The sequence below is a fragment of the Dermacentor silvarum genome, chromosome 3, assembly GCF_013339745.2.
Source record: "Dermacentor silvarum isolate Dsil-2018 chromosome 3, BIME_Dsil_1.4, whole genome shotgun sequence".
NCBI classification, from domain to species: Eukaryota; Metazoa; Arthropoda; class Arachnida; order Ixodida; family Ixodidae; genus Dermacentor; species Dermacentor silvarum.
In genome coordinates this window covers 101,654,851-101,666,163 of record NC_051156.1, presented here as the reverse complement: position 1 = coordinate 101,666,163, position 11,313 = coordinate 101,654,851, and positions in this window count along the sequence as shown.

The following is an 11,313-nucleotide window of genomic DNA, read 5'->3' as shown; positions in this document are numbered from 1 at the left end:
ATAGGGGCCTGTGTTCCTTTTCTGCTATTTCAATACACTGCGTCAAAGAGAACAGATTATCTTCTAACCTCCTTTGTTTCCGGAACCCATTTTGTAGTTCCCCCAGCACCTCCTCACCCTCCACCCATGCCTGCAGTCTGTCCTTTATAATCTGCATCACCACCCTGTAAACCACTGACGTCACTGTTATGGGACGGTAGTTGTTTATGTCGGCTTTGTCCTCTTTCCCTTACATATCATGCTCATCCTGCTCAGTCTCCACCCGTCGGGGGCTTTACCGTCCATTATCATCATTATCATTATCAATGTCTTTATCAACATAATTGGGATGCCATCCGTACCTGTCGACGTGCTACTAGGAACCCTTTTCTCTGCCCTTTCCCACTCGCTTTGTTCAAGTGGAGCCACTGCACTAACCAGTCAATCCTCACCTGATTGAGCACATGCTACGTTTCGTTTTTTAAATTTTTCTGTCATCATTGTTCTTATATGTTCCATTGCCTCATCTCCTTCTAGCCGAACACCTTAAGATGTAACTATAAACCTCTGCTCTAGGCTAGTCTTATTACTCAAGGAGTTGAGATGTTTCCAAAATTTCTTTGCTGCTTTTCTATCCTTTTTGTTTACTTCTGACAACCATTGGGTCCCCTTTCTTCTAATCTTCTCATAGATCAAATGGGATGCTCCCTTCTACGGCTCAAGAAGTTATCCAATTTTCTGTCTGCATCAGCTTCTGGTTCACCCCTCTGCTTTGAATATCTGTGTTCCCTGGAGGCTTCCTGACGTTTCTCTATGGCCTTCTTAACCTCCTCATCCCGCCAGCTCTGGTTTACGTCTTCTGTTCCTTTTGGGCCTGACTCGTACCTAAGCAAGCTCTAGCTCAAGTAGCCCTGCTAAATTTGCATATGTCCATTCTATTTTAGTATATCCTCTGAAATTACTTCTTCAATTTGTTGGGTTGCTATTTCAAGCTGCTTTTCCAGGTAAAGTCAGTAGGAAGCTGCTGCAGCGCCTCTAGCGGGCGCGTTGGCAGGCGACAGCAGCCGCTTCAGTGGAGAGCAAAATAAGAGCCGCTATTCTGGACATTCCGCCATTTTCTTCGAGGCGTGACGTAGGCGCGACGCTTACAAAATGGCGCTAATAGCCCCGTTTTGCTTTCGTAACGTGACGCAATTTTGACGTTTCGCCTAAGAAACTGTAATGTAGGCATTGAACCTAGCATTCTTGATAAATCAAAACAGTTTTCCTCCCCAGTAAAAATAAAGCAGCTAGCTCAAAGCGTACGATTATATCATCAAAATCTTTTCCCGCTTCCGTCATGTGCACGTGCAAAACCTGCCGTCTGCTTCATTAGCTAGGATGCGTGTCCTCGGGAAACGGAATGAGTCATCGTATATTGGCGCCCACGCGCTTGCTTTCTACCTTGAGACAACATATACGCGACCTGCCAGTGATGATCAGTGCACGCTCTAGGCCGCGTTATCGCTATCTCGTGAACCGCAAGTGACTCAGCCCGACTCGTCTGGCTGAGAAGCGGCCGAATATCATCGATAGCGTTGCGCGCGCCACAGGTATCCGCTTGCGCGACCCAAGCGCCGGCACTGCCATCTCTTGTTCACTTTTACTCGCAACGCGAGAGGAAACTTCAAGACGCCGCCTTGCGTACAATTATTTTTATAAATTAAAAAGTCGCCGTTGCCATAGCCTTTGATGACGCTAAAAGATATTAATATCCCTAGCAAAAATTCTAATACAAAAACTAATAGCCTATTAGGTTATTGACACTAATACAGTCTATTAGGTCTATTAGTGTATTAGTCTAATAGACATTGGTGTATTAGTCTAATAGGCCTATTAGTCTAGTAGGTCTATTAGTGTATTAGTCTAGTAGGTCTATTAGTGTATTAGTCTAATAGGCCTATTAGTGTTAGTCTAATAAGTCTATTGCTGTGAAAGAAAATGTTGCAATGCACCAGATAACGAAAAACAGGTAAAATTTCTAGAAGCATTTATTAGCACAGCATATCTTTTTACAGATTCCTCTTTCGAGATCTTCGTCAGGTCAGCAATCTTGATTGAGAGAGCTTTTCGTTGACTTCGACCAGAGGACGTCCTTTTGATGAAGTGGTTAAAAAAACCTGGGTACAAAAATACACACATATAGAAACAGTTGAAAGCAGGGATGCTAGTTCTACCACGAAACGTTTAAGCTGGCAATATTTGCTTCCAAATTAGAATAAATGCGGCTCGGCAATATTTTAGGACAGTTGATATATGCTAGCTCAAAATATTTATAACAAACAATGACGTTACCTGACGTGACAGGACAATTACAAAGCACACAAAATCAACATAAGATGTATGTTCCATCGAAACTGTAGACAGATATAGGGCTAGTGCGCTGGTGTTTCCAGCTGAGCTGGTAGCGCCACCTGCCGTAGGCGGCGGTAAAGTTCCCTAGCAAAAATTCTAATAGAAGTTTGTATTAGTCTAATACAGTTTTGTATTAGTTGTATTAGTTTTGAATTAGACTAATAGAAATTTATTAGAAGTTTGTATTGGTCTAATACAGTTTTGTATTAGTTGTATCAGTTTTGTATTAGACCAATAGAAATTTCTATTAGTCGTACTGATTTACCTATAAGACCAATAGGCCCTGTATTAGTCTTATGCAAACAGTGTTGCGTGTCTACTAGTATCTCTGTTAGACTAATAGTCTTACTATTGGTCTTATGCAGATTGTTGCTGGTCTGATACAACATGTATTGCTGGATTCCACAGCTCGTGTTTGCTGGTGAAAGTTGATGAAAAAAATAGACTAGCGGACCCCTTGCTTGCATGGAGAGGTGTTTCTATTTAATCACTGAATAATTAAAAATCAGGCCTGCTGTACAAATGTGCAGCAGACTGCGTTCGCACGTTTGCATTAGTTTCAGCGCACTAAGCTAGTGAAACTGGCCATCTCTCGGCGACATACACAAAAGCGACGTGCGCCAACATGGTCTTGCCAATTTTGCTTCACTGAACCTCGTCGCGATGAGTCGTTGAGGAAACAGCTAGTGTTTACAGCACAGCGAATACTTCCCCATGAAAAAAGAAAAGAAAAAAAAAACGAATTACCAGCTGTAATCTGCAAGGCAGAATCGCGCTGCCCGGTTAGCTTACGAACGACGGTGCAATAGTACAGAACACCCATGGCAATAGCACCAACCATATTTGTTTGCGGCTGAAGTTTCGTTAGTGTCGTATTTTCTGTTGAAGTGCGCAAAAAGTAAATGTAAAAACTTTTAACCTAAATTACTGACTTGATACCGCATATAAAAGGCCGTAATATTTATTGACATCAAAGAGCAGTATCGCAGAGAAGGGAACACGGCGGTTGGGAAGGATATAAAACTGCAACCGTAGTCAGCCGTAGTTGCGCACAGCACGTGTGCAATGGCGGCCGCCATGTCAAGGCGAGGCGTCACGCGAGGCGTGCGTGTTAGTGAATGAACGATGTGTTTTTAAGGAACCCGTGGTGTTAGCGCGTGCGCAATCTCATTCGTGCAGTAATATATTTCGATAGTTTTATCTATGGATGCTGTTAATACTTCAAAACAACGCAAGGCAACTGTTTTACCCCGGTCCTTCGCGGCTTTGTGGATCTATCAGCGTGCATCGATGTGCAGCGTTTTCCGGCGCCGATTTGCCATTTCGAGGTAATTATACTTCTTATTTATGCCTCTGTAGTACAGTATGAAGCGTTTTCTTTTTTTTTTTAATCCTGACGGTGGACGTAAGCACAGTGCTGTCGGGCCGATAGCTGTGTGCGTTGCAGCAATAACATGCCTGTTTCCGACAACGCTGTGCAAGATTTCTGTCTAGAGTTCCTTATATCTGTCTACAGTTTCGATGGAACACACATCTTATGTTGATTTTGTGTGTTTTGTAATTGTCTTGTCACGTCAGGTAACGTCATTGTTTGTTATAAATATTTTGAGCTAGCATATATCAACTGTCCTAAAATATTGCCAGCTTAAACGTTTCGTGGTAGAACTAGCACCCCTGCTTTCAACTGTTTCTGTATGTGTGTATTTTTGTACCCAGGTTTTTTTAACCACTTCATCAAAAGGACGTCCTCTGGTCGAAGTCAACGAAAAGCTCTCTCAATCAAGATTGCTGGCCTGACGAAGATCTCGAAAGAGGAATCTGTAAAAAGATATGCTGTGCTAATAAATGCTTCTAGAAATTTTACCTGTTTTTCGTTATCTGGTGCATTGCAACATTTTCTTTCACAGCAATAGACTTATTAGACTAACACTAATAGGCCTATTAGACTAATACACTAATAGACCTACTAGACTAATAGGCCTATTAGACTAATACACCAATATCTATTAGACTAATACACTAATAGACCTAATAGACTGTATTAGTGTCAATAACCTAATAGGCTATTAGTTTTTGTATTAGAATTTTTGCTAGGGTTAGGTTGGCTGTTAGTTGCTCCCAGGCGCGCAGTCACGTTAGAGCAGCATGGCAGCTCGCCAAAAGGACGCGAAAAAGTCGCGAAAGTCCGGCACTTCTCCGTACCGCTGCGTGTATGGCTGCCATAATAGCTATAGGAACACTGTTGGAAAAGAACTGCCTGTAAAATTGTACCGGTTCTGGAAATCGTACGAAACTGAAAGAAGACAACGTTGGATCATGGCTGTGCGGCGCGCAAGATAAACAACGCCTCGGACTTCGTCCATGAACGATCTAACTTTAATGTGCTTATTTTTGCCTTTTGTACTCATGTATGAACAATTAATTTCTCTTTTCCAGCCCGAATGGCGAGCACTGGCGGCCGGTGCGGAATCAGACGCACATTTGCAGTGTCCACTTTGTTAGGAACGAAAAGAGCTCGATAGCTCAGCACCATCATACGAGCCGACATTATTTCCCTCGTGCTACAAAAAAAAAAAAAAATGATGGCGTGTTGCCCAAGACTAAGCTTTAGAGGTACCAAAGGGGAGCGTCAGCAAAGCTTGGAGCAAACTATTTTTTTTTTTTTTCAATTCTTAGGAGTCAATAACAGCGTGGCCAAAATAAGGAAGTCAAGACTTATGAAGCGCGGCCGTTAGTGAGATGGGACAGAGCAGTAGCGCACCCAGGATCTCTGCCAGGGGGGGGAGGGGGGGGGTTGACAGTTTGCCAATACCATTTAAACAGCACTAATTTCGATTTCTTCACGGGAAATTGTCAAAAAATGCGCTTTTTGCGAGTGTGCAGCCGATTGCGCGTCTCACATCTAAGTTGCAGCACTCAAATGCGTAAGGAAATAAAAGGGGTTAAACAAAAGGGGGTTAAGTCGGCCTCAGGGGGGGGGGGGGGGGTTCCATAGATAAAACTATCCAAACAGCATCCATAGATAAAACTATCCAATTATATTACTGCACGAATGAGATTGCGCAGGCGCTAACACCACGGGTTCCTTAAAAACACATCGTTCATTTACTAACACGCACGCCTCGCCTTGACATGGCGGCCGCCATTGCACACGTGCTGTGCGCAACTACGGCTGACTACGGTTGCAGTTTTATATCCTTCTCAACCGCCGTGTTCCCTTCTCTGCGATACTGCTCTGCGATGTCAATAAATATTACGGCCTTTTATATGCGGTATCAAGTCAGTAATTTAGGTTAAAAGTTTTTACATGTACTTTTTGCGCACTTTAACAGAAAATACGAAACTAACGAAACTTCAGCCGCAAACAAATAAGGTTGCTGCTATTGCCATGGGTAGTACACTCTACATGGGTGTTCTGTCAATGCCTCCTTTACTAGATGCCTGCCGCGTAGTCCGGCAAACCCGGTTCCGTGCCCTCTCCCATTTCTCTTCTCCGCGAAAAGGCAACGAGCGCCGCTTGTGACGCACGTCTGCAACTTAGATCACGTGCTGCGGCCTCTGAGATTACTGTAGCATCTGTTACCGTCTCGGAGTCGGCAGGCGCTATCGAAGCGCTGGCGGAAGTCTTCGACCGACGCTGCTAGTGTTTTCCTCACTTAAATAAACTATTTTATGACCAGATCTGTTGCTGTCTGAAATCATAGTAAATTGCTTATTTGAGCGTCGAAAGGACATGCTACACGTCTTCAAGCGCTGGCACAAAGTGGTTTGTACGTCGAGAAGTAATCGGGTAATGACTGCAGTTTACAGGTCGTACGTACGGCACGCATAGGGTGATTACTGCTGACCTCGACGACGACGGTCGCATTTTGAGGGAGTCGAAATGCAAGGCACCTGTGTGCCGTAAGGTGTGAGTGCGCGTTAAAGAACCCGAAGTGGTCGAAATTATTCCAGAGCCCCCAGCCCCTATGATTCTGATCTGGAGGACCAAAAAAAAAAAAAAAACCGCGTTTGAATCTATCGACGCAATGCGAACTGGGCCCGTAAAATCTCACAGGAGTAGTGATGTGGGCTGATAAAACGTTGGTTTCATGGATAAAGACGTATATTCCATGACGCTCGCAGACAACGCGCGATACCCGAGGCTGGCGATGCGCTCATTTCGGTCGCGTGCCTTCCCGCGCCTCGGTCAACAGCGCCGCCCTGCGGCATCGGTGCGCTGAGGGGTCACGCTTGCGCCGCCGGTATTCACACCTCCCCTTCTAGCCACCCTACGCTGCCGCCGCCGCCGGAAGTTGAAAAGGCAACGAGCGCCGCCTCACGGAACTTATGCTGAACTAAGGGAACCGCCGCCCCAATGGGAAAGCGTGCAACGCGACGGGCATCTAGTAAAGGAGGCATTGGTTCTGTGCTATTGCACCGTCGTTCGTAAGCTGACCGGGCAGCGCGATTCTGCCTTGCAGATTACAGCTGGTAATTCGTTTTTTTTTTTTTTCATGGGGAAGTATTCGCTGTGCTGTAAACACTAGCTGTTTCCTCAACGACTCATCGCGACGAGGTTCAGTGAAGTAAAATTGGCAAGACCATGTTGGCGCACGTCGCTTTTGTGTATGTCGCCGAGAGATGGCCAGTTTCACTAGCTTAGTGCGCTGAAACTAATGCAAACGTGCGAACGCAGTCTGCTGCACATTTATACAGCAGGCCTGATTTTTAATTATTCAGTGATTAAATAGAAACACCTCTCCATGCAAGCAAGGGGTCCGCTAGTCTATTTTTTTCATCAACTTTCACCAGCAAACACGAGCTGTGGAATCCAGCAATACAATCTGCATAAGACTAACAGGACCTATTAGTCTAACAGAGATACTAGTAGACACGCAACACTGTTTGCATAAGACTAATAGAGAGCCTATTGGTCTTATAGGTAAATCAGTACGACTAATAGAAATTTCTATTGGTCTAATACAAAACTGATACAACTAATACAAAACTGTATTAGACCAATACAAACTTCTAATAAATTTCGATTAGTCTAATACAAAACTAATACAACTAATACAAAACTGTATTAGACTAATACAAACTTCTATTAGAATTTTTGCTAGGGATTGATTACAATACAAACGCAGTAGCGAAAAGTACAAAAATTCGCGAAAAGTTTGCTAGTTTCAACCAATATTATTTCAAATAAACGTGTTTTTAATAGAAATGATGGTTCAAAACACAAATGCCAACACCACCCGAGAACGATGCAAATGCTATGAGCACGCGTTGTGAACAAAATATTTCCATGGCCCCAAATGACAAGGAAAATGCGGCGATACGCATGCCTCTCGACTGACACTGCATATGGCCGCTCATTACCATAATTCGCTCGGCTCGTCTAGCTCGTCGCACCACAAATTATGGCGGAATATCTGTGCAATGGCGGCCCAGCGCAACGTCACGCAACGTCAAATTGACGTTTACGAAACGGCCCCTCCTGTGACGTTCTTCACGGGATATTCTTTCAGCCAATCAACAACTGACATGCCGGATATCTTGGAACGCCACCACATATTCGCGAAATTGCAGATGCATTCCACGGGCTTCTGCACGCTACCGTACACTTTCTTTTTAAAGCACTAAAGTCGCAATATAGGTGCCAAGGACCACAAAAAAGTATTAGTCGATAAAATTTGCAGCTTCACGTCACGTTTCGTCATTCTGGACGAAAACGCAAAATTGCATTTTGCAAAACTTCCGTTTCCCGGCACAAATTTCAAAACATGTGACCTCTGAACAGCCAATGAGACAGCCAAGATGGCGGATAATGGCGGCCGTGCAGCCGCCATGCGTGTCCAGAATAGAGCCTAAGGATAGGCAAGTGAGCCCACTAGAAAAGCTTCTAGAACACTGTACCGACTGTACCCCGAGACAAAGTAAACAGACATTGCCCGAGCTAAAGCTTCCTCTTAAAGTCTTTTGGCGGTGTTTTGTTACAGTGCCTAGAATATACTTACATTCTAGGCACTGTAATTTTGTGCCGACAATCTGGCAACACTGATTGGCAACATTGGTTTCTGTCGTTTGTCCGCGCGTTTCAGCATGAGCACAAGCGCGCGCTTTTCTTCGCGGTCTCGAATGGCGAGCACTGCAGTCTTTGTATGTGAGTACGGTGACCACCGGTTCGTGATAAAGCGCAATGTGCAGAGGCACATGCAAAATGTGCACAAGATACCCATTTCGCAGCATAAATGGCCGAAGTATCACTGCGACGAGTGTCAAGGAGTGTTCTACACTTTGAACGAACTCCGGTCGCACCATGTTAAGGAGCATCATTTCCAGCTGACATACGAGCAGCATCACTTTCCGACATTGACAGGTAAGGTGCTTGTTTATTTGCTTAAATATCGATGTGCGATTACGGCCGCGGGATAGCCCAGGTTTATGGCCACACACGGGTGTCCTACGGCACGCTTTCGATCGCGATCGAGCCCTTCGCGCAAGCTGCGGAAAGGAATCAGTCGCGGTCGAGAATTTCGATCCGGATAGGGCTCAATCGTGAGCGAAGGTGACCGTGAGGCACCTGTAAAAAAAAAAAAAAAAAGAAAAAAAAATTGTCGCAGTTTCACCCGAAAGGCGAAGCATCAATTGCGATAGCAAATTAGTAGAGAGCCATACGGAGTAAGGATAGTAGTTTTATCAGCTGTATAAACTTGGACCATTGCTTGGACATGCAGCAGCACCAGCAACGCGCAGAACAGTTGTCGACGCCGTCGGCGATTTGCCCGCGTTCACACCGAACGCGCGCTGAGTTGGTGGCTGTTGCCGGTGCCTCTGGGGACGGCTCGGAGGTTTTCGACGAGATCAGAACGGGCCACTCGTCGAGCAGCGTCGGAAGTCTTTACCACCTTCTCGCCTCGGAACGTTTTTTTATGTAAATACGCATTTGGTGCCGCAGCTAAACGTCGCCTCCCCTCCCTCCCTCCCGTCCCACCACGGCGTTTGCTCGCGTTTGCTCTCTGCCGTGCGTACGCTCCCCGTGAAAGCGCGTGTCCCTCGCGCACTTTCACTCGCACATACAGCATACGGCGCGCGGCGACAATTTCATCGCTGTTGGACTCTATACGGAACCTCACGGCGACGGCAACGACGACGCCGACAACAGAAATCCGCTTTGAGTGTCCATATATAATTGCTATCGCATAAAAGGTTCTAAGGTATAAAATGGAAGGAATATGGCTAATGTACGTCACTGTTTAAGCCAGGTCTCGCTGAAACTTGGGGACCTATATGATTGAGCAGTAATAAACATGGGTGTAAGAGTGGGTTACTATTTCGGAAAGTAACTTGTAATGGTAGTTCATTGAATATTGCCGGCGCATAATTGTAACTGCAACCACCAATAAATGCTGCCTGCCAGTGTACTTATGGAATTTCTATCAAATAGGAATTCTTCACTTACTGGCTGGCTTGTATTTCACAAAGAGGAAGGCTCTGCGTACGACGTCGTGCAGAAGAAATGGGAAGTTATTAATTGCGTGCGAATTAGTGGTTTTGGTAATTAGCAATTTAATTTGTATTGTAAGATGTACGTCCCCCTTATATAGTTCTTATATATAATGTCTTTACAACAGCACAGTCTGTGTATGAAAGTCTCAAATTATACTCAGAGAAAGCACAGTTTAAAAATGTATGACAAGCAACTTGACTGTCCGTACTTTAAGAAAGTATTTTAGAACTTTCACTGGGTCCTTAGCACACTACTTTCGCATGATAACATTTTATAGTTAACTGTATTTTATTGCCTAGATGCATGTAGCAGGGTACTAACTTCCTTCAGTTTCCGACACTACAAAGAGAGAGTCTTTAAAATTCTGCCCTGTGCTTTGTTCTAAAATTATGCCCTCAAAAGAATGAATGCCTGATCGCCATGAAGAAAATTGAAGATCTCGCCACTTAATTTATTTGCAGCTACTGTGTTCCACAGCATGATGGCTTTAAAGGAGCCCTGAAACACTTTTCAAACTAATTGTAGAATGACCTCGGTATTAAAGTGCTCGTCCCACAAATCTCATGCTGAAAAAATGTTTGGAATCCTTCAACTCAGTTATCGCACCGATACCCAACTCTTTGCGTCTCGGCTAGCACATTGGAAGCTAAGAGGGCAAAACCCGGCCAAAAGTTGAGTGGCACAGCGGTGAAAGGGTTCGTCGTGGAGGCCGTAGTAGACTACACTACGCAGCACGCCAGTGCAATCTCTGAGGTCACGCACAGCAGACGCAGCTATGGGCCGTGCAAAGATGGAATTATTGTTTCATCTCTTCGAAATCGCAGACATATATAGTTTTCATTCATTTACCTCAAAATGAACAATGATTTATTACTCAGAATGCTCTTGCGATCACGAAATCAGCCACTAAGGTTGATTGGCCAGCTGCTTTCAGTGTGACGGCATTGCGGAAGTGAGGGCAAGCGATTGTTCCCTGGGTATAACATGATATTGCGAATTCCCTGCTGCATGCAGTTCACAAATATTTAGCTCACATGTTCACAGCAGCCTCTACGACAGACAGGCAACGTTTTCTTATCATGTTTACAACATTTTCTTACCACAATTAGCAATTATGTATTACTGAAAATGTTCTCGGGATCACGAAATTAGCCAATGGCATTGGTCGGCCAACTGCTTTCGATGATGACATTGTAAATAGGCGAGTATGCGACTGTTCACTGCTTTTGACACAAGATTGTAAATTCCCTGCTGCATACAGTGCAATAATGTCTGGCTCACATGTTTTTCACAGAAGCCTCCTTAACATGTTGGCAACATTTTTTTCCTATCCTCAAAACGTTTTTCTGGACCCTTTAACTTCACAACTCTAGTTCTACTCGTATGTCCTAAAATGCAATACACAGCCAGAACTGCTGAGTCCACATCAACTTTTTTTTTATAAA